Raw genomic sequence first — 22,690 nt, 5'->3', positions numbered from 1 at the left:
CCCAACAACATCAATAAAATTGAACTTTATCAAATTGAAACAGGACAAGAGTAATGTGGGTTACTATAGCATTTATAAGCATAAAGTCGGACGGTATGTTAAGAAGGTACTGTCTGCTTCGTCAGTTTTTACTTCATGATGTTTTCACAAAAGTGAACAAAGAGGCTAAAAGTGTTCTATAGTTGACAATACAGTATGAGTGAATATAAAGTTAATAAAGTTGAACACATTTTACAAAATCATCATCACTTCAGATTTCCACAGAACACACAAAAAAGAAAGGGAAAAAGAGAAGCAAACGGGTGTATTTAAAAGAGAAATACATCAACAACTCTAGCAAGATCTCTACCGATCGGAACTCGAAACCTCGCCGTGAAGCTGAAACGAACTCGAACGAACAACCTCGACTTACGACAAGACCAGGACCTCCTCACAGATCTTGATGGGGGTTTCAAACTCAATCAAATTCCACCTTTTTTGAAACAGAAATTCAAAATTTGAAGTAAAGGAGCAGAATAGTTTTTCTTTATATTTTTCTGATTTTGTTTTTCTGATTTTTGACTGTGTGTGTACAGTGTATTTTTTGGAGAGGTGGCCGATGTTTGGGGGTGCAGCTGGCGGGCTGGGTTGTGGCTGTTGGTTAGAGAAATGGAGGAAATGGTGGTGTTGGGTTGTGATTTTGAAGAAGAAGGAGTTTCTTCTGTTTCAAAATTTTTCCTTTTCAAAATATTCCTCCCTCAGTTCTCCTTTTCAATATTTGCTCTTAGTATTTATATAAAAATCCTATGTGCCTAACTGTATGTATGTTCATGGAGACGAAGAGTGGGGATGTGGGGAAGATCATGGGTGTGTGATGTGAGGGGAAAAGGGAACGTGAGGGAGTTGACTAGAAAATGGGATCATGGGTGTTTTCTTATTTGTTAAGGTAAACAGTAAATTCTTAAATAAAGCAATTGACGTAACATCATTCTGTTTCTTCCCTTTTTTTAATTTTTAAAAGATAAATCAAATTATAAAGATATGAAGATTAACCAATATTTCTTACAATATAGGAAAATTAAATATTTATATGTTCTTTAAATGATACTTAGAAAGATTTTATAGCTTACTTATTAAAATTATAATTAAAAGATACCATATATATATATATATATATATATATATATATATATATATATATATATAGATAAAACTTTAAAAAAATCAAGATTAAACCTAACGAAATATTTACACTAAAATAATATATAATTTGGGAGGGGTCAAAATTAGTTGTTCACAGCTGGCATACATAACTGACATATAGATATTGAGATGTATCATTTTCTTATTTCAGCTATACTTGACATATCTTGTATGTTGAGCTTTACTGTTAAGCTTTAAAGCATGTCTACATTTCTGTACTGTATTTCCTTTAATTGAAATGTCACGTGAGGCTCGTCACTGCTTTTAGCCGAAAGGCTAGACTAATTGAGTTGGTTGTACTCACGCTACACCCTGCACTTCGTGTGCAGATCCAGGTGCTTCTGGATACGGGGGTTGCTGACGTAAGAGCTATTGTTCAATTCGAAGATTATCGAAGTAGCTGTTTTGGCATCTGCAGTCCTTGACTCTCTTCGGTTATCATCTAGTTCTATTTGTAACTAGTATAAGCTACTTAGAAAGACAAGTAACTTGAGTCAAAAAGAATAAAGTTTTCTACATGGAGGAACAAAAAGGATGACTAACCTGCAATTTGAACTTTGAACTTGCTGCTATGAAAGAGAATACAGTTCTCATTGTATTTGTAAGAAGAAATTGAATATTCGTTTCTTTTGGGAGATATTAGCAAACTAGCAGACAAGATAAAGAATTGGGAAAGACCATGAATTAGGGCTTCAATAAATAAAAAAAGGTTTTGATCTTTAAATTTAATACATTTCAGTTCCTTTTTAAAACTTTTGAGTAATTACCAAGCAGATTTTTGAGAATTTGGGTATTATATGAAGCACTTATTCAATAAATTTTGTGTTAATTTTAGAAAGTCTCTAGGGCTTGCCTCAAACGCTCGGGTGTACGCCCCGAATTGATGGGTGTACGCCTCTTAAGAATTTCGCCCCACACTATTACCTCGGGTCATTTTTGGTATGCCTCGCCCCAGGGATCTCCCCAAAAATGCCTTTTAAAACCCTTCTCGTAGTAAATCCAGAAATTTATACAGGAGGATTCAAAAGTAGAATTTTGTCCTATGCATGTCAACACCATGCAACAATTTATAGAAAGTAGTTTTTACCTGTGATGACTCGATAGGTCTTTAGTTTTAACCTTCCCTTTTATGTTCCGAGACCTCGAATAGCTCGTTTCGCCTTTCTCAATTTATGTGTGAGGTCCGTCTCCATTTTCTGGAGAGTTTTATGAGAAAAACTGATGAAGATGTAAAATCGTGCTTTAAAACGCATTTGAGTTGACTACGGTCTACGTTTTATGTAAACAGATCCCAGACCCATATTTTGACGGTCCTGATGTGTCTGTATCATGATTTGGCACTTGGGCGTATGACCGGAATCGAATTCGGAAGTCCCTAACTCGATTTAACGTAATTTATTAAAAACTAGCAATTTAAAGGTTTTAAGAATTTCTATGTTTGACCATAAGTTGATTTTGTTGCTACTGGGTTCGGATTTAATTTTCAAAACTTGGAATAGGTTCATTTCAGTATTTATGAATTATCTGCAAAATTTAGTGCAAAACGAAGTTGATTTGACGTGATTCGGACGTCCGGTTGAGAAATTTGGAAGTGCTTAAGTTTCTTTGAAAATGTCATTTGTTTTGGTGTCCAATTCATGTTTCTAGATATTATTTTGCTTTTTCGATCGACTGAGCGAGTTCACATAATCTTATTAACCTTGGGTGCATGTTTAGTTTGGAGCGCGAGGGGCTCGAGTGAGTTTCGGATAGCCTATTGAGTGATTTTCGACTTGGAAGTATAGCTGATGTAACGACCCAATCGGTCATTTTGAGCATTTGCACTTTTCTCGGTAGTTTTGGGGCACGAGTAGCTCCGTATGAGGTATTAGGACTTGTGTGCAAAATTTGAGTTCATTCCGAGTTGATTTGATATGTTTCGGCATTAGTTTTTGGAAGTCGAAAGTTCGAAAGTTCATTAAGTTTGATTTGACGTGTGTTTCGTCATTTCGATATTGTTATGTGTATTTTGAGGCCTCGAGTAGGTCCGTATTATGATATGGAACTTGTTGGTATGTTTCAGCGGGGTCCCGAGGGGCTCAGGTGAGTTTCAGATAGGTTTGGATTGTATTGCGCTCGTTTTTTTATGTTTCGACGTTGTTTCTTCAAGCATAAATGGTACCACATTGAACAAATGAGCTTCAATTTCTATGTCGATTAAAGCATTAGATCTGTATCGTAATTACGGAGGCATAGCAAAAGGAATCTTCAAATTTGGACATCGTATGAAGATTTTATGGTCATTTTACTAAGAATTGGGTTGCCAGATTTATCAGATTAATTACGAAATTGCCATTGATTGCGTATTTAAAAATCTTTACTATTTTTGAATATTGAAACCAACATATCTGTAACGACCCGACCGGTCGTTTCGAGCTCTAGCGCACCGTTCAGCAGTTTGAGGCCATGAGCAGCTTCATTTCGGGTATTATGACTTGTACGCATGGTTGGAATTGAATTCCGGGAAGTTCAGAGTTGATTTGGAAAGAGAATTCTCTTTTCGGAAGCTATAAGTTGAAAGAATTGACTAAGATTCGATTTCTAAGTAAATAACCTCGGCATCGGGATTCGAAGGTTCCAGCAGGTTCGTATGATGATTTCGGACTTGGATGTATGTCCGCATCGAGCTTTGGAAGACCCGGGAACGTTTCGACACCTATTGTGGAAGTTAGCATTTTTGGAAGAATTTCATTAGTTAGGGTTAAAGTGCATTTCAGTGTTATCGATATCCATTTGGGATTTCGGGTTTGGGAATAGCTCCGTATGGTGATTTTGGTGTTGGAAGCGCGATAGGAAGTGAATTCGGAGGTCCGTAGGTCATTTTGGAGTCATTTGGCTAAAGATAGAAATTTGAAGGTTTTTGGGAAGTTTGACGAAGAGTTGACTTTTTAATATCGGGGTCGGATTCCAATTCCGGAAGTTGGAGTAGGTCTGTAATGCCGAATATGACTTGTGTGCAAAAGTTTAGGTCAATCAGATGTGATTTGACAGGTTTAAACACTGAGAGTAGAAGTTTGAAATCTTAAAGTTCATTAAGTTTGAATCGGAGTGCAATTCATGGTTTTAGCGTTGTTTGATGTGATTTGAGGCTTCGATCAAGTCCGTGTTATGTTTTTAGACATGTGCGGGTGATTGGTTAGGAGCCCCGGGGGCTCGGGTGAGATTCGGGATAGCTTCGAAGTGATTTGCTGAGAAATGGGATTGCTGGTACTGGTATGGCTGCATTTGCGATAATTTGGTCGCAAATGCGACCATCGCATTTGCGAGGAGGGCTTCGCAATTGCGAAGGAGCCCGACCCCTGGCAGTGTTCGCATTTGCAACACTATAACCGCATTTGAGATCCTAGCAGACGTCGCATTTGCGACTCTGTGGTCGCATTTGCGATCCCAGCAGCATAAGCCAGGCTTCGCATTTGCGAGGCTTTTGTCGCATTTGCAACCCTCGCATTTGCGAACCTGGTGCCGAAAATGCAACATCAAAGGGCTTTGTCCAACTATTAATTTCGAGACTTAGATCATTTAGCTCATTTTCTTTCATCTCTTGGGCGATTTTGGAGCTTTTGGAAAAGGGTTCTCACCTAGCAATTTGAGGTAAGTAATTTCTACACAATATGAGTTAAATACATAGAATATGGGTAGATTAACGAGTAAAAGTTTGGGAAAATCAAGGGTTTTAGATGAAAAACCTAGAGTTTGATAAAAACAAGATTTAACCACGAAATTTGTTAGGGAATGGAGTAAAAATCATATATTCTTGATCCTTAGGTTATCGGTAGAACCTTTCTTCAAAAATTTCCGGAATCGGGCACGTGTGCCCGGGGATGAATTTTAGGAACCTTGCAATTAGGGTTGGGAAATTGGTTTAATAATTAGAATATGAACTTTTGAGCATGTACTGACTAGTTCTTACCCCATTTGAATAGTTTTGGATCGTTCGGCTCCAATTTGGAGGTTTGAGCGCGTTCTTGAATTGGGATATAGGCTTCGGAGCAAGGTGAGTCTCCTTTCTAACCTTGTAAATTGTCCCCATAGGTGAATTAATTGGATATGTGCTGCTATTTGCGGGGGCTACGTACGCACTAGGTGACGAGAGTCTGTGCGTAGCTACTATTATGCTTATGTCTGGGTAGTCTAGGACCCATAAGCATGCTTTACTTGTAATACTTGTAACCTTATTGTTAGTTTAAATTTTTTAAATCATATCGTAGTGGCAAATGACTTTCTAAAAGAGTTAAACTTCATTTTCTTGACTTGTAAAAAGAGAAATTTACACCTCCTTGAATAATTGCTTCCCTGATGAAGTATTGATTGACTGTTAAAATGTGTGTTTTTATGTGTACCTGTGTAGCATGTATGATTCACGAGCAGGGTGATTGTTTATTTATATTTGACCGCGTCGCATGTATGATTCGCAAGCGGGGTAATAGATGCATCTATGGTTCGTGCCATTCGACCCTCTGGCAGTGCACAGATTAAATATTGTTGGAGCGGGCCGTACGTCCTCAGCATTATTTGCGCATGCTTGTATTACTTGACTTGAAATTTATTGAAGTGATATTGTTTCTTTTCGGTTTGAGAATAAATGTATAAATGATGAAAAGGGATTTGGGAATTTCCTATAAAAGAAAGAATTGCTTACTTGCTTCACTCTATTGAATTATAATAATGTTTATATAAATCCTCAATTTGTTACATTATTGATTTATCATTATTGGACCACTAGTAAGTGTCGAAGTCGACCTCTCGTGTCTACTTCTTCGAGATTAGGCGGGATACTTACTGAGTGCACGTTGTTTTCGTACTCATTCTACACTTGCTGTGCATTTTTGTTGCACAGGCATATGCATCTCCTAGTGGGCTAGCAGCATGGTTGATACGGACACTTAGGTGAACTGCAACTCTCGAGACGACCCGCAGCCAGCAGAGTCTCCTTCAGATTTCCATATTTACTTTATGTCCTATTTGTATTCCAGGCAGTTGTTGTATTATATTATTTCCTAGAGATAGCTCATGCACTTGTGACACCAGGTTCTGGGATGGTTACGAGATTTGTTCAATATTAAATTTGCTAAAGAAATCATCTTATTTCATTGTTTAATGTATAATAGGAATGATTTCAATAAGTCCTAAAACAAGAATTTAATTAATTTCTTGGTGTTGGCTTGCCTAATAGCGTGTCCGGCGCCTTCACGGCCCTAAATGGATTTTGGGTCGTGACAACATGGTATCAGAGCACTAGGTTCTCTTAGGTCTCACGAGTCATGAGCAAGTCTAGTAGAGTCTCGCGGATCGGTACAGAGACGTCTGTACTTATCTTCGGGAGGCTACACGGCTGTTAGGAGCACTTCCCTTCTTGATTTCCTCATTGTGTGATTTGATTCCTTTGAGGCTTATGCCTTTGTTTCCTTCCCAATTGATTTTATGCAACGCGAAATGCTGGTCATGAATCGGCAAGTGAGTAATTGTAATGGTGCTACGAATGTGGTGCGGGATGTTTCTCCCTGCGTGGTTGTTTGATCTATTATCATCGCCTTGTGGAAGGATATTTTGTCGTTCAGCTCAGTAGCTATACTTCTGAGAGCTCTGAGTCTAGGCACAAGTTGCCATGATGCTTATGAACGGTTGTCGCGCGGTATTGATGTGATGGTAGGATGCATGCCTACGTATCGGAGCAGTGAATGAATTGAAGGGAGGTTTACTCAGTGCATGATTCAGAGATTCGGTATTTTATTCCCGGCTGAGGGAAAGGCAATCGGGATAAGAATGTTCAGATTTGGGTTGATGGAGTAACAGGGCTTGGTATTTGCGAGCGTGGTGGAATTTTCGTCTGTAATGAGGTGTCGTTGCCCTTGTTGAGTATACTAAGTTCGCCGGTGTTAAGACCTTCTACAATTCACCTTTGGGGCAAGGTATTGTAAGATAGTATTGGAGAAGCGGCTGCCAGAGATCGCGGGGTGCGGTGGTTCAGGATTGAATGTGTATTTCTAATGCTGACGGCTCGAGAAAGATGATCTTCGAAAAGGTTTAAAAGTTAGTAGCGGTCTGTTGGTCCAAGTGCTGCCGAGATAGATTTTGATCTACGGCATCAGCTGAGCAGCAAGGGATGAGGAAGGACATGTGGGAAGTGTCATGCGGTGGTTAAACTTCTAGAAGGCCAGGTGTAAGAAGAGGAAGTCGAATAGTTGCTTAAAGAAGAGGGTTTGGCCAAAGTGGGAGAGTGGCAGAGCAGCACGAGGATTCAGTGGTAGGATAACTACACCCTTGAGGAAAGTTTGGAGTGATTTGAGAATTTTAGTTGACGATGATTGAGTCTACGAGCTTAATTTGAAATGTTGGCTAGCATAACGGCGGGAGATTTGGTATGACGGAAAGGAGCTGCTTAATATGAAGAAGGATACAACATAACTTTGAATTGGAAGATATTGTGGCACATTTAGTTAATATCCACGAGGGGTGAATGGACTTGTGCAGCTGGTGGATGAGCACGGGCTTAGGATGGATTATTGATGTCGCAGTAATTGTACCCCTTGCAGCGACATTGGAAGATGTCGGCGCGTAGTCTCCACATTAGGGGGATGTCTCTTGTGAGCATATCAGTGGTCGCATGGTTGGCAAAGCTTCAGCGAAGGATTCTATTAACTATCCGGTAAGAGGTCTAATGTGTGAATGTTGCTAGAGATTCAGAGTATTCACAAAATGCTAAAAGAAGGATTTTGAGGAATCTGGCAGTTTAATTGTGCTAGATCATGTCAACGATGAAGAAAGAACCTTGTTGGGTTCCAGAGTTGCGTAATGGTGGATCCAAGCTAAGTGGGAGAGTCCCACCGCCTATGATTGGGTTGTATGATTATCTTCTTGTGAAGTTTCGGGTTATCGGCATATTGGTAAGTTGTTTCGGCTAAGGGAAGAGAGTATCAATAGTAATTTGAGCAAAGGAATTGAAGAATGTGTTCTATAATTGGCATCATCGATTCATGTTCAGGCTTTGGGAAGACTCAGGAGTTATGCTTTGCGTAGAAGTTAGTTGCAAGAAAGGTGATTCGGCCGTGTGCTTCATTCAGAGGGTGGTCATGTGCTAGCGCAGCCTTGCACTTGATTATATTCGGGACCATGTCAGAGTGGGTGGCTCTCAACAATGGTCCTAGTGAATTCAAAGGTTAAAAATGCGGTGCCTAAGGATTCAAGCCCGCAGTATGTTTAAGAATCGGGCTTGTGAAGCAACTTATGATAAGAGGCTCAGAATGTTCAATGATGTTTTGACTTGCAGTGTAGCATTGGGGGGAAAAGAAGAAAAAGACTTCGGACTCCTAGAGGAACTATCAAAATGGATGTACCAGTCGAGATGCGAATATGCGCACAAGGAAGGTATGAGATGGTTCGTGGGATTTGAGATAGCATGGTATCGTGTTACAAGGCCATTTGGGTTGAGTGCGCTATGTGTTGAAATGAAGTTATTATTATTCTAAGGCAATTAAGGATAAATTGGAAGAGGTTGGATTGGTTAGCCATGGTTGAATTGGCATATCGGTGGCAGTGATCAGTTCCTTCAGCGTGATTAAGTTATGCAAGTGAATTGTGATGGTACGTGTGAGGCTTGACAGCCGTTGTAATTGAATTAATTCAGAAATATTCTAGTATTATGGCCTGCTATGTGTAGGCGGATCCCGGAAAAGGCTATGGTGGCTTAGGCCACTACTTGAAGAATTGCATCTTCTACGGTTGTGATTCACTCGTGTGTTGCTATGGTTATCTTGGAACGAGTTAAGTAAAAGGCTTCCATGTAAGGAAGTGTTTACTATGTTAGTGGTTCAGGAGTTGTGATGACATTCTTGTACTATCGCATGCTAGCTTGTTAAGGTGTAGTGAGCAGTATGAAATTTGAAAGTGAGGATCAAGGTTGTGGTCTGGTGTTGACAAGGATGTCACAAGCTCGGATGAGCATGAAAGGGGTTTTAATGATTAGAATAAGCTGGTATTGTCTTCAGCGTCTCCTGGGATCGGTGATTTGTGGAAGAGGCTTTGCATCCTGGTTATGGATTCTTGATCGTTTTTCAGCATTAGTACGGCCGGTGGTATGGATGTGCAGACTTGTTATCTATTACGGAAGGTCTTGGGAGCGTGCCCCACAGGAAGATTGTATAATCCTGGCATGTAGTAACTGGATTGATTGAAGAATGAAATCAAGTGTGAAGATTGTGGTAATATCGTTAACTTGAGAATTTATGCCTGGAGGGCACTCGGTTTATTGGGTTGTGGACTGTGGAGGATTACTTTGATTATGATGGTTGTTCTTGTGTGTTATGGGAAGAAGGGGTTATTATGGACCCAGAAAAGATTACTGGCCTAGTTCGGTACGATCAGAATCGGCTTGAGGTCTATGGATGGATTTAAATATGAATATGGGCTCTATATCAGGCCGAATGTGTTCATTTCAGCATTGCTCTCCTTAAGGAGGAGTATTCGGACGTTGGATGTTATTTCGTCGTTGGCTATTTCATGTAATTCTATATTGTGTCGTGTGATTTACGAAATGGCTTGGTAAATTTCTTATGCGTTGAGGTTCCGCGTAGCGATGGTGTTATGTGAGCAGGATGGCTCTTTAGTTTCAGGACATATATCGCACCTCAGTTGTGCTTGAGTTTGTTAGCTTATGGCACCATATGTCCCCCTCAGGGACGGTATTATGCACTTAGCGTGCTTGTGACCGATATTCGATATTTTGTGGTAATGAACAATTTAGCTCGATGTGTATCTCCTTATGTGAGTTTTATGTGCGGATCGGGTTGCGCAACGCAACTGTGTGATAATAATTACAGTCCCTTATAAATCTATTCTATGTGTTTTGTTCCCCATTTTATGAGGGAAGTTCATATTAGCTGCACGAGTAGAGTAGTCTCTCCCAGAACTCGTCTTTCTTATGTATCGCGTTCGAGTTAGTAGCCTATTGGTACATTGTGGCATCATATGAGACTTTTGGTCATGTCTGGGGTGACTTGTTGCCTGAGCAGTTCGTATTGGGTGAGACAAGGTTATTGGATCTAGGATCATTGCAATAGGATTGTATGAAGTATATTAAAGAGCAAAGATCATTATTTGGGTTCAGAACGAGGTAATGTTCTTGTCGGGAGTGTAGCCTCAATGATTTGTTGACTTGGCAGTTGATTATGAATTTCTACGCGTCTCCTCCGTTGTGGCAGTATCGTAAGAGTTGGAACAAGACTTAAATGTATCATGAGGTGCATTGTGAGCAACAGATTCGGGGAAAGTCGGCTATTATGGTCAGAGGATGTCATTATGGTCCTGTGAATGACGTGGTGGATAGTGTGAATTCAGCAAAGGTATGCAATCTTGTATCGGTGCATCATGTGGTGATTTATACGGTGTTCTTATATTGGAAAAGGCCTGGCAGAGAATTTCGGATATTGAAACTGGGCTCTAAGGCTCATCTGTTTGAATAAAAAAAATATCTTCAGATTTGCTCGAGCTAATGTGCTCAACTGAGTTGTGGTAGCACGGGTAGGTGCACAAGGTGTTTCACTGTGGTTTCAGACAACTCCAGCGCAGTTCTTAGCACGTTCAAGGACGAACGTATGTTTAAGTGGGAGAGAATGTAATGACCTGACCGGTCGTTTTGAGCTCTAGCGCGTCGTTCAGTAGTTTGAAGCCATGAGCAGCTTCATTTCAGGTATTATGACTTGTACGTATGGTCGGAATTGAATTACGGGAAGTTTGGAGTTGATTTGGAAAGAGAATTCTCATTCTCATTTCGAAAGCTTTAAGTTGAAAGAATTGACTAAGATTGGATTTTTGAGTAAACGACCTTGGAATCGGGATTTGAAGGTTGCAGCAGGTTCGTATGATGATTTCGGACTTGGACGTATGTCCGGATCGGGCTTTGGAAGAATCGGGAACGTTTTGGCACCTATTATGGAAGTTAGAATTTTTGGATAAATTTCATAAGTTTGGGTTAAAGTGCATTTCAGTGTTATCAATGTCCATTTGGGATTTCAGGTCTGGGAATAGCTCCGTATAGTAATTCTGGTGTTAGGAGCGCGATCGGAAGTGAATTCAGAGGTCCGTGGGTCATTTTGGAGTCATTTGGCTAAAGATAGAAATTTGAAAGCTTTTGGGAAGTTTGACCGAGAGTTGACTTTTTGATATCGGGGTCAGATTCTGATTTCGGAAGTTGGAGTAGGTCCGTAATGTCGAATATGACTAGTGTGCAAAATATTAGGTCAATCGGACGTGATTTGATAGGTTTAAACACTGAGAGTAGAAGTTTGAAATCTTAAAGTTCATTAAGCTTGAATCGGAGTGCAATTCGTGGTTTTAGCGTTGATTGATGATATTTGAGGCTTTGAGCAAGTCCGTGATATATTTTTAGACTTGGGCGAGTGATTGGTTTGGAGCCCCGAGGGCTCGGATGAGATTCGGGATAGCTTCGGAGTGCTTTGCTAAGAAATGGGATTGGTGGTACTGGTATGGCCGCATTTACGATGTATTGGTCGCAAATGCGACCATCGCATTTGCGAGGAGGGCTTCGTAATTGCGAAGGAGCCCGACCCCTGGCAGTGTTCGCATTTGCAACACTGTAACCGCATTTGCGATGCTAGCAGACGTCGCATTTGCGACTCTGTGGTCGCCTTTGCGATCCCAGCAGCATAAGCCAGGCTTCGCATTTGCGAGGCTTTTGTCGCATTTGCGACCCTCGCATTTGCAAACCTGGTGTCACCAATGCGACATCAAAGGGCTGTGTCCAGCTATTAATTTCGAGACTTAGACCATTTAGCTCATTTCCTTTCATCTCTTCGGCGATTTTGGAGCTTTTGGAAGAGGGTTCTCACCTAGCACTTTGAGGTAAGTAATTTCTACACAACATGAGTTAAATACATAGATTATGGGTAGATTAACATGTGAAAATTTGGGAAAATCAAGGGTTTTAGATGAAAAACCTAGAGTTTGATAAAAACAAGATTTAACAACGAAATTTGTTAGGGAATGGAGTAAAAATCATATATTCTAGATCCTTAGGTTATGGGTAACAACTTTCTTCAAAAATTTCCGAAAATCGGGCACGTGGGCCCGGGGATGAATTTTAGGAACCTTGCATATAGGGTTGGGAAATTGGTTTAATAATTAGAATATGAACTTTTGAGCATGTATTGACTAGTTCATGCCCCATTTGAATAGTTTTGGATCGTTCGGCTCCAATTTGGAGGTTTGAGCGCGTTCTTAAATTGGGATATAGGCTTCGGAGCGAGGTGAGTCTCCTTTCTAACCTTGTAAGAGGGTATTGACACATAGGTGAATTAATTGGATATATGCTGCTATTTGCGGGGGCTACGTACACACGAATTGACAAGAGTCCGTGCATAGCTACTATTATGCTTATGTCCGGGTAGTCTAGGACCTAAAAGCATGCTTTACTTGTAATACTTAACCTTATTGTTAGTTTAAATTGCTTAAATCATATCGTAGTGTAAACGACTTTCTAAAAGAGTTAAACTTCATTTTCTTGACTTGTAAAAGAGAAATTTACACCTCCTTGAATAATTGCATCCCTGATGAAGTCTTGATTGACTCTTAAAATGTGTGCTTTTATGTGTACCTGCATCGCATGTATGATTTGCGAGCAGGGTGATTGTTTATTTATATATGACCGCGTCGCATATATGATTCACAAGCGGGGTAATAGACGCATCTATGGTTCGCGCCTTTGACCCTCTGGCAGTACACAGCTTAAATATTGTTTGATGGGGCCGTATGTCCTCGGCATGATTCGCGCATGCTTGTATTGCTTGCCTTGAAATTTATTGAAGTGATATTGTTTCTTTCCGGTTTGAGAATAAATGTATAAATGACGAAAAGGGATTTGGGAATTTTCTATAAAAGAAAGAGTTACTTACTTGCTTCACTCTACTGAATTACAATCGTGTTTATATAAATCCTCAATTTGTTACATTATTGATTTATCATTATTGGACCACTGGTAAGTGCCGAAGTCGACCTCTCGTCTCTACTTCTTCGAGATTAGGCGGGATACTTACTGAGTACACGTTGTTTCCGTTCTCATGCTACACTTGCTATGCATTTTTGTGGCACAGGAATATGCATCTCTAGTGGCCTAGTGGGCGGAGCAGCATGGTTGATACGGAGACTTAGGTGAGCTCCACCTCTCGAGACGACCCGCAGCCAGCAGAGTCTCCTTCAGATTTCCATATTTATTTTCTGTCCTATTTGTATTCCGGGCAGTTGTTGTATTATATTGTTTCCTAGAGATAGCTCATGCACTTGTTACACCAGGTTCTGGGATGGTTAAGAGATTTGTTCAATATTAAATTTGCTAAAGACATCATCTTATTTCAGTGAATTTCATTTTTTATTGTATAATGTATAAAAGGAATGATTTCAATAATTCCTAAAACGAGAATTCAATTAATTTCTTGGTGTTGGATTGCCTGACACCGTATCTGGCGCCTTCATGACCCTTAATGGATTTTGGGTCGTGACAATATGTCCTTCAATATAAGGTCAAATGGAGTGTTTCAAGAGCCTAACATGACTAGATTTTCGCAAGGAATCCTTTGGAGGCATCAAAAGTGAGTTTCAAGATCTTTTGGCACAAGAAACGAAGCAGAACAGTGTTAAAACGAGGGTTTTGTGCATTTGACATATTTTGAGTTGGGAACTCGGAATTGGGCAATTTTCGAGGCAATTTTCAGCATATGAATGGGGGTAAGTATTCTCTACTCAGTTTTGGTTATATTTCGTGAATCTATCTTCGATTTTAGCTTTTGGTTGATGAATTCTAAAGAAGAAATTGGGGGTTTTGGTCAATTTTGGGCTTTTGATTAGAGATTTGACCTTTTTCGATTGGTATTGGTTCCTTTAGCAATGTTTGATGTATTTGAGTTATTTTTTATTAGTTTCGAGTCGTTCGAAGGTCGAAACGCGCGTGATGGCATTCTTGGAGCATTGCTTGTCTTGCTCGGAGTCGGAATTGGCTTGTTTAAGATAAATAACTCTTCTAAACTTAGTTCTGAGGGTATGAAACCCCGAACTACGTGCTATATGACTGATGTTAAGGTGACGCACCTGCTAGGTGACGGGCGTGTGGGCGTGCACCCTGTGAGTTGTGACTCTGTTGTTTCCAGGGCACTGAATACTGGCCCTATTTTATTAATATCTGTACTTTCACCATGTGATAAAATAATTGAGATGTACATCATGCTAAATATCATGTTTAGGCTTTATGCAGATATTGTTGGGACCCATAGTTGTCATTTTTTGCTGTCATCTCATTGATTTCATTGATATATCGTACTCATTCGCATTCATGCATTCATATCATTTCTCAGTCTCAGTTGTTGCTTAGTGATACATCACATCATTGTTCCGGGTCAGTTCTCATGACATTGTGAGCCTGTGGGATAGATTAGAGAGTCATGAATGGGTGAGGCCGAGGGCTTGATTGTGAGAGGTTGATACAATGGCACGTGAGTTATCTGTGTGGATTCTGAAATTGATGTCATAGCATGTGAGTTGTCTGTGCGGATTCTGTTCTTGATGTTATAGCACGTGAGTTATCTGTGCGGATTATAGCGTTTGGGCTGTAGGAGCCCCTCCGGAGTCTGCACACCCTAGTGAGCGCGGTTGATTATATTCAGGGATAGATCTTCCCTTGGTATGGAGATTGATCTTCTCCATGAGGCTAGATTGGCATGTTTCCTCGGTACTTGATGACTTATAGTCAATGGTGTATATATTTCGGGATGGATCTTCCCTGGGCCGTATGGGCCATATACAGTACCGAGTGGTTGATTATGATGAGTGGACGGTGTGATACAGTGAGGTTGAGTATTCTAAGAGTGTGAGTACATGATTCATCTCTGAGGTACATGACATTGGCATGCATATATGACATACATGTATAGAGACACATTTTCCTCATGTTGTATGGTATCATGTCATTCATGACATTTTTCACACCTTGATATGTGGTCATAGGGAGGTATCTCCCACTTGATATCGGGAAAGAAAATGAAACATCTTATTTATTGTGAAAAGGAGTTTTGGAAAAAAAATAGAGTTTTTCAAACTATCTCATATTTCACGTCGTTTTCGGTAAGGAATTTGGGTTTTCACTGATACTCTTGAAAGGCGGAACTATTCTGGGAAAACTGTGAAACTGCTAGACACTTTATCTCTGAGTTACTTCCTTATTTATATTCTTTACATTGTTATGAACTGTTATTGGTTATTGGTATTGGACCCAACCTATGTTTTAGCTCGTCACTGCTTTCAACCTGAGTTTAGGCTTGTTACATTTTGACTACATGGGGTCGCTTGTACTCATACTGCACTTCCTGCACAGTTCGTGCAGATCCCAAATGCCGATGTTGCTGCGTTCGATGGTTGCTAGATTTGAAGCCGTACCTGTGTTCCTCCTGTAGCTGCGTCTTGTTTATGGTAGCCTTATATTATGAAACTCTGTTTATGTACTGTTCATACAGAAGATGTATTCTTTCCATGTCAGCTTTGTAAACTCTATTCTTAGAAGGTCATGACTTGTACTACCAGTCCTAGGGAATTGTATAAGATTCAGATAACTCCTATGTTTAAATTGTTTATTCAATATTGTTGGAATTGGATAGTTATTAGTTGGCTTACCTAGCGGGTTGGGTTCGATGCTATCACGACTAGTGGATTTGGGGTCGTTACAGATTGGTATCAGAGCTCTAGGTTCATAGGTTTTACAAGTCATGAGCAAGTGTCTAGTAGAGTCTTGTAGAACGGTATGATGACGTCCGTACCTATCTTCGAGAGGCTACAGGACATTTAGGATATACTTTCCATCTTTCTTTCCTTATCGTGTGGTATTGATTCAGCTTAAAGCATAACTCTTTGAATTCGTTTCCACGCATTTGTGTGCGCACATGAGCGCTCGATATCAGCTATGCATCAACGACTTGTGATTCCATGGAAGAGGTGCGAGATGTCATTTCGGTATGCTGATGATTAGCCAGTTTGGAGGACTTGGGGACGGGTTTTGATTGTAACTTGAGCACTGAGGTGTTGATTGTGTGAGCATGTGCTTTTGGATTTATATGACCGATAGTGTCCCTATTGGTGAAGTCTGTGGCTGGATGGCTACGTGATGAGTATGATGTGACTGCGAGATGTGGTCATATAGGTTGAATTTGACAAGAAGAGTTTACTTGTAATGTAAAGAGAACTATTTGGTGCTTGATTTCCATCTTGATTTGATGTATAGCCCCGAGTTATGGGTGTGTTGAAGAATCTTTTCGTGTTGTTTAGTTGAGGAGTGATGTAGATTTCATGTCATGATATGAGTTCAGACTCGGGGAGATTAAGTGATTACGTAATATTTATGACCGTGGATGGGTATAGAGAGAGGTCAGCTTGAGGCAAAGAAGGTGGGTTATCTCCTACGGGGTGTCCTGAGGGTTGTGTGATCCCTATGTTGTTTTATAGCGAGTCCTCTTTTACCGATGAATTATATGTGTTGCAACTTGAGTTTGGATCGCTTATGAGAGTGGGCTTTACTTTTACAAGGGTGAATACGATATTTGCAGATGATTTGAGATAATAGATGGTTTGTGTTGCATAAGCTTAGGAAGGATTTAGTTGAATCCTACTACAATGTTATGCCAGTATAGAGGTGGCTATAGTAAGTTATCAAATGCTTTATTCCTTGGATTTGAGCCAAGTGGGGGAGTCTACTATCGACGGATTGATTGTACGGTTATGTGTTGTATTGGTTTCGGTTTGAGGTATACTTGTGAATGAGTTATTTTCTGCAGAGGGTGAGATCGAGGATGACTTGAGTAAAGGAATTTCTAGGTACGAGTTGTGTTAGGCTTTATGAGTATATGAGAATCACAGAATGATTTGAGTTGTTACTGGTGAAGGATGTAATGTGCATAGGGCAGGAATTTATTTGGTTGCATTAAGGTGGAGTTACTTCCTTGGGTGTTGGAGTGCTAATGGGGCACAGGTCGTTCGGTCCGTTTGGTCAGTCTAATTGAGATTTGAGCTGAGTGGATGAATCTCGAGAATGGTTTCAATGAATTCAAGATTTATACGTGGCAATTGGGAATCTTCAGGATGTGTATTTGGCTAGAACATGAGATTTATATTGGAGGATGTCGGGACTTGTGGCATTTCTATATCATTATAGATTCTACATATGAGTATCAGGAAGGTGAGATGAACGACTTGAAATTCACATAAGGTTTCTTCTGAGTGGGTATCTTGGTTGTGGGCTTTTGTGGTGCTTAAGAGAGTATTCAACCGCTTATGAGCCTTAGGGAGGTGTGGTTTTATGCTTGGGTCTCGTGTGGTGAGTCTTGGTTGAGGATTATGGTATTATGGCGAGGAGAAGTATCAATTTGAAGGCCAATCAGAAGGAACTCGGAGAGTTAGGATAGTTTGGTAACAGGTTGGATCAGCATGGTAACGGATGCGATTGGCTCTTTTGGTCCTTATGATGTATTGAGTTTCTACAGGTGTTTTGTGGCGATACTCTTGGGTTTTGACGACCTGCGTAGCTTGGTTGAGTTAAAAGGATTCAGTCCTAATGAGGTTTTGTGAAAATGGGATTCAGAGAGTTCTTGATGGTTTCTACCACGGTTAGAGATGTATATTTCCTACTAGCGTGAGGAGGATGTGATGTATATCACTTTTCTCTTGGATGGGATCAAATGGAAGGTTCTTGACTAATTGAGTATGTAGTTGCTTGTGACTCGGAGTGGATTATGAAGTTCTCGTATTATCATAGGATGACATAGTATATGCGGTGTGTTGTGTAGGATCGAGATTGGAATGTGTAAGGTCACGGTCCAGTTTTGAAGGGAAGGTCATGAGTCTTTAGGCAGCATGGACAATTTTAGATGATAGGTAAAAGTAATAATTGGTATGGCTTGATGAGATTATACTTTTAGAAAGGGCGATGTGTTTTGATTTATGGATACTTCATTGGTATTGCGGCACTCTCTTGTTTGATCGACTGCCAGAGTTCAAATTTTTCTTGTGGCAGAAAAGAATTATAGGAGTATTCCTCACGGGATGATCGTGTATTGGAGAAGTGTAAACATTCAAGCGGTGGAGTTGAGATCAGAGATGGTAATTCGTATGTTCTATGGATTTGGAGACTGGAGTTCCCATAAGTAGATTGTTTCGTGGTTATGGACTGTGAAAATGTAGCCGAGGTTGGGCAGAGGATAGTATGTGTTGTGATTCGGTCATTGTGGACTTTCAGAGGATTATTTATTTATTGTGAGTTATCAGAGTTGATTTGGGGTTCATTGGTGGGCCAATATGGGTGTGTGTTCTACGCCGGGTCGGATTTGTTGACTCCGAACTGCTATTGTTGTGGGATATTCCATTCAGTTCTTGTTGAGCTTATTCGTGTTCTGAAATAATCTGTGAGTTACCCTTCTATGACAAGGAGTTGTGAATCATTTGTTATATGCACACATGGTGAGGTTCTATTAGGACTTCATAGCGGAAATTCGAGTCAGATGAGTATTTAGGTATTGCGTGACTGATTGTGCGTTGGCTATGTTCTTTCAGGATGGTGGCATTGTGTTATTTGCTCTCCGTGGTTATAGTAATGAACTTTAGGTACTTGATGTCGAATTTTGTGCGGTTATTTATTTTGACCAAGGCGGCTTGAGGAAGATATAATGGACCGGTGTTTGGATGGGGTCACGCATTGCAATGAAGTTATGTTGAGATATGATCCTTGGTGTCGGATTCGTGTGTTTTGGTTCTACAATGTGTTCTAGGCTCTTAGCATGGTGTTGTGATAGTACTTGTTAGGCCGTTAGGAAAATTCTCTCGTTTGAGTCATTTTCATGATTGAGTACATTTGGGATGTTGCTATTGGGTGCACGAATTACACAGATTATGGCTTTGGATTGTATTGATGTTTCATGTCACCAGAGTGGTTGTGTTGGATGAGATGATGTCATTGGACCTAGAATGAATACTATCACAACTTATTACAGCATGGGTGGAAGGATAATACCGAAAGTCGACTTAGAAATCCGTTATAGTTCCTGTCGGAGAAGAGGGAGCTCCATGACTTGTTGATCTAACGAATGGTTATGAGTTTCTGCGCGTTTCTTTCATCATTGGCAGTATATGAAGGTGTTAGAACGAGGCTTTGTTTGATAAGAGGTCTATTACCACCATTGGGTTGTCTTGAGCAACTTCTGTGATTAGAAATTATTGCTATGAGTGTTTGAGTTATGTAGTATATAATGTGATTCCATCTTGGGTTATGATTTCAGCTTGTTCGGACTTATTCAACGTGTAGATGCGAGATTCGGATCTTATAGAAAATTCCAGATGTTGGAAATTGGTTTCTAAGGCTTATGGGCTAGGTTGGGTTAAGAAATTTTAGTCATGATGTGTTATCAGACCTATATGGGATAGGGTGATGTGGAATCACCCCCGGGTATGTGTGTAGCAAAATTATATAGCGATTTGATGGCTTTTGGGACAACTTTGGACACGTTTGAGGATGAACGTATGCTTAAGTGGGGGAGGATGTAACGACCCGACCTGTTATTTTGAGCATTTTCACTTCGCTCGGTTGTTTGGGGGCCCGAGTAGCTCTGTATGATGTATTGGGACTTGTGTGCAAAATTTGAGTTCATTCCGAGTTGATTTGATATGTTTCGGCGTGAGTTTTTGGAAGTCGAAATTTCAAAAGTTCATTAAGTTTGATTTGAGGTGCTTTTCGTCGTTTCGGTATTGTTATGTGTGTTTTGAGGCCTCGAGTAGGTCTGTATTATGATATGGAACTTGTTGGTATGTTTCGACAGGGTCCTGAGGGGCTCAGGTAGTTTCGGATAGGTTTGGGTTGTGTTGCGTTCGTTTTTCTTATGTTTCGACGTCTTTTCTTCAGTCATAAATGGTACCACATTGAACAAATGAGCTCCGATTTCTGTTTTGATTGAAGCATTAGATCCGTATCATAATTGCGGAGCCATAGCAAAAAGATCGTCAAATTAGGACATCGTATGAGGATTTTATGGTCATTTTACTAAGAATTGGGTTGCCATATTTTTCAGATCAATTACGAAATTGCCACTGATTGCATATTTAAAAATCTGAACTATTTTTGAATATTGAAACCAACATATCTCCTTCAATATAAGGTCAAATGGAGTGATTCAAGAGCCTAACTTTACTAGATTTTCCCTAGTAATCAACTAGAAGTATCAAAAGTGAGTTTCGAGATCTTTTGGCACAAGAAACGAAGTGGAACAGTGTTAAAACGAGGGTTTTGTACATTTGACATATTTTGAGTTGGGGAGCTCAGAATTGGGCTATTTTCGAGGCAATTTTCAGCATGTGAATTGGGGTAAGTGTTCTCTACTCGGTTTTGGTTATATTTCGTAAATCTATCTTCGCTTTTAGCTTTTGGTTGATGAATTTTAAAGAAGAAATTAGGGGTTTTTGCCTAAAGTTTCATAATATGAATTTTTGAGTTTTGAACACCGATTCGGAGTCGTATTTGAGTGAAACTAGTATGGTTGAACTCGTAATTGAATGGGTTGATGGATTTTGTGAGTTTTGTCGGGTTCCGAGGTGCGGACTTGAGTTGGGCATTTTGGTCGATTTTGGGCTTTTGATTAAAGATTCGACCTTTTTCGATTAGGATTGGTTCCTTTAGCATTGTTTGATGTATTTGAGTTATTTTTATTAGCTTCGAGCAGTTTGGAGGTCGGAATGCACGTGATGGCATTCTTGGAGCATCGCTTGGCTTGCTCGGTGTCGGAATTGGCTTGTTTAAGATAAGTACCTCTTCTAAACTTAGTGCTGAGGGTGTAAAATCCCGAATTACGTGCTATGTGATTGATGTTGAGGTGACGCACATACTAGGTGACGGGCGTGTGGGCATGCACCTTGTGAGTTGTGACTCTATTGTTTCCAGGGCACTGAATAGTGGCCCTATTTTATTGATATCTGTATTTTCACCATGTGATAAAATAATTGAGCTGTACATCATGCTAAATATCATGTTTAGGTTTTATGCAGATATTTTTGGGACCCGTAGTGGTCGTTTCTTGCTGTCATCTCATTGATTTCATCGATATATCGTACTCAATCACATTCATGCATTCATATCATATCTCAGTCTCAGTTGTTTCTTATTGATACACCACATCATTGTTCCAGGTTAGTTTTCATGACATTGTGAGCTCATGGGTGAGACTGGAGAGTGATGACTGAGTGAAGCCGAGGGCCTGATTGTGAGAGGTTGAGACTATGGCACGTGAGTTATCCATGCGGATTCTGATATTGATGTTATAGCATGTGATTTATCCATGCGGATTCTGTTATCGATATTATAGCACGTGAGCTGTCCGTGCAGCATGTGAGTTATCCATGTGGATTATAGCGCTTGGGCTGTAGGAGCTCCTCCGGAGTTTGCACACCCCCAGTAAGCGCGGCTGATTATATTCGGGGATGGATCTTCCCTTGGTATGGAGATGGATCTTCTCCGTGAGGCTAGATTGGCCTATTTCCTCGGTGCTGGGTGACTTTTAGTTAGTGATGTATATATTTCGAGATGGATCTTCCCTGGGCTGTATGGACCATATACAGTACCGAGTGGCTGATTATGATGAGTGGACAGTGTGATATAGTGAGATTGAGTACTATGAGAATGTGAGTACATGATTCATCTCTGAGTGACATGACATTGGCATGCATATATGACACACATGCATAGAGACACATTTTCCTCATGTCGTACGGTATCACGTCATTCTTGACATTTTTATACATTGATATGTGGTCATAGGGAGGTATCTCCCACTTGCTATCGGGAAAGAAAATGAAAAATCTTATTTATTATGAAAAGGAGTTTTGGAAAAGAAAATACAGTTTTTCAAACTGCCTCATATTTCACGACATTTTCGGTAAGGAATTTTGGGTTTTCACTGATACTCTTGAAAGGCGAAACTATTTTGGGAAAACTGTGAAACAGCTGAACACTTTATCTCTGAGTTACTTCCTTATTTATATAATTTACATTTTTATGAACTTTCATAGGTTATTGGTATTAACCTATGTTTCGGCCCGTCACTGCTTTCAATCTAAGTTTAGGCTTGTTACTTTTTGAGTACACGGGGTCGGTTGTACTCATACTGCACTTCCTGCACAGTGCGTGCAGATCCTGGATGCCGATGTTCTGCGTTTGATGGTTACTAGATTTGAAGGCGTACGTGTGTTCCTGTTGTAGCTGCCTCTTGTTCACGGTAGCCTTTGATTATAAAACTCTGTTAATGTACTGTTCATACAGAAGATGTATTCTTTTCATGTTAGCTTTGTAAACTTTATTCTTAGAAGCTTATGATTTATACTACCAGTACTTGGGATTTGTATAAGATTCAGATAACTCCTATGTTTAAACTGTTTATTTAATATT

This window comes from Nicotiana attenuata, chromosome 1 (genome assembly GCF_001879085.1).
Source record: "Nicotiana attenuata strain UT chromosome 1, NIATTr2, whole genome shotgun sequence".
NCBI classification, from domain to species: Eukaryota; Viridiplantae; Streptophyta; class Magnoliopsida; order Solanales; family Solanaceae; genus Nicotiana; species Nicotiana attenuata.
This window is presented reverse-complemented; position numbering follows the sequence as displayed.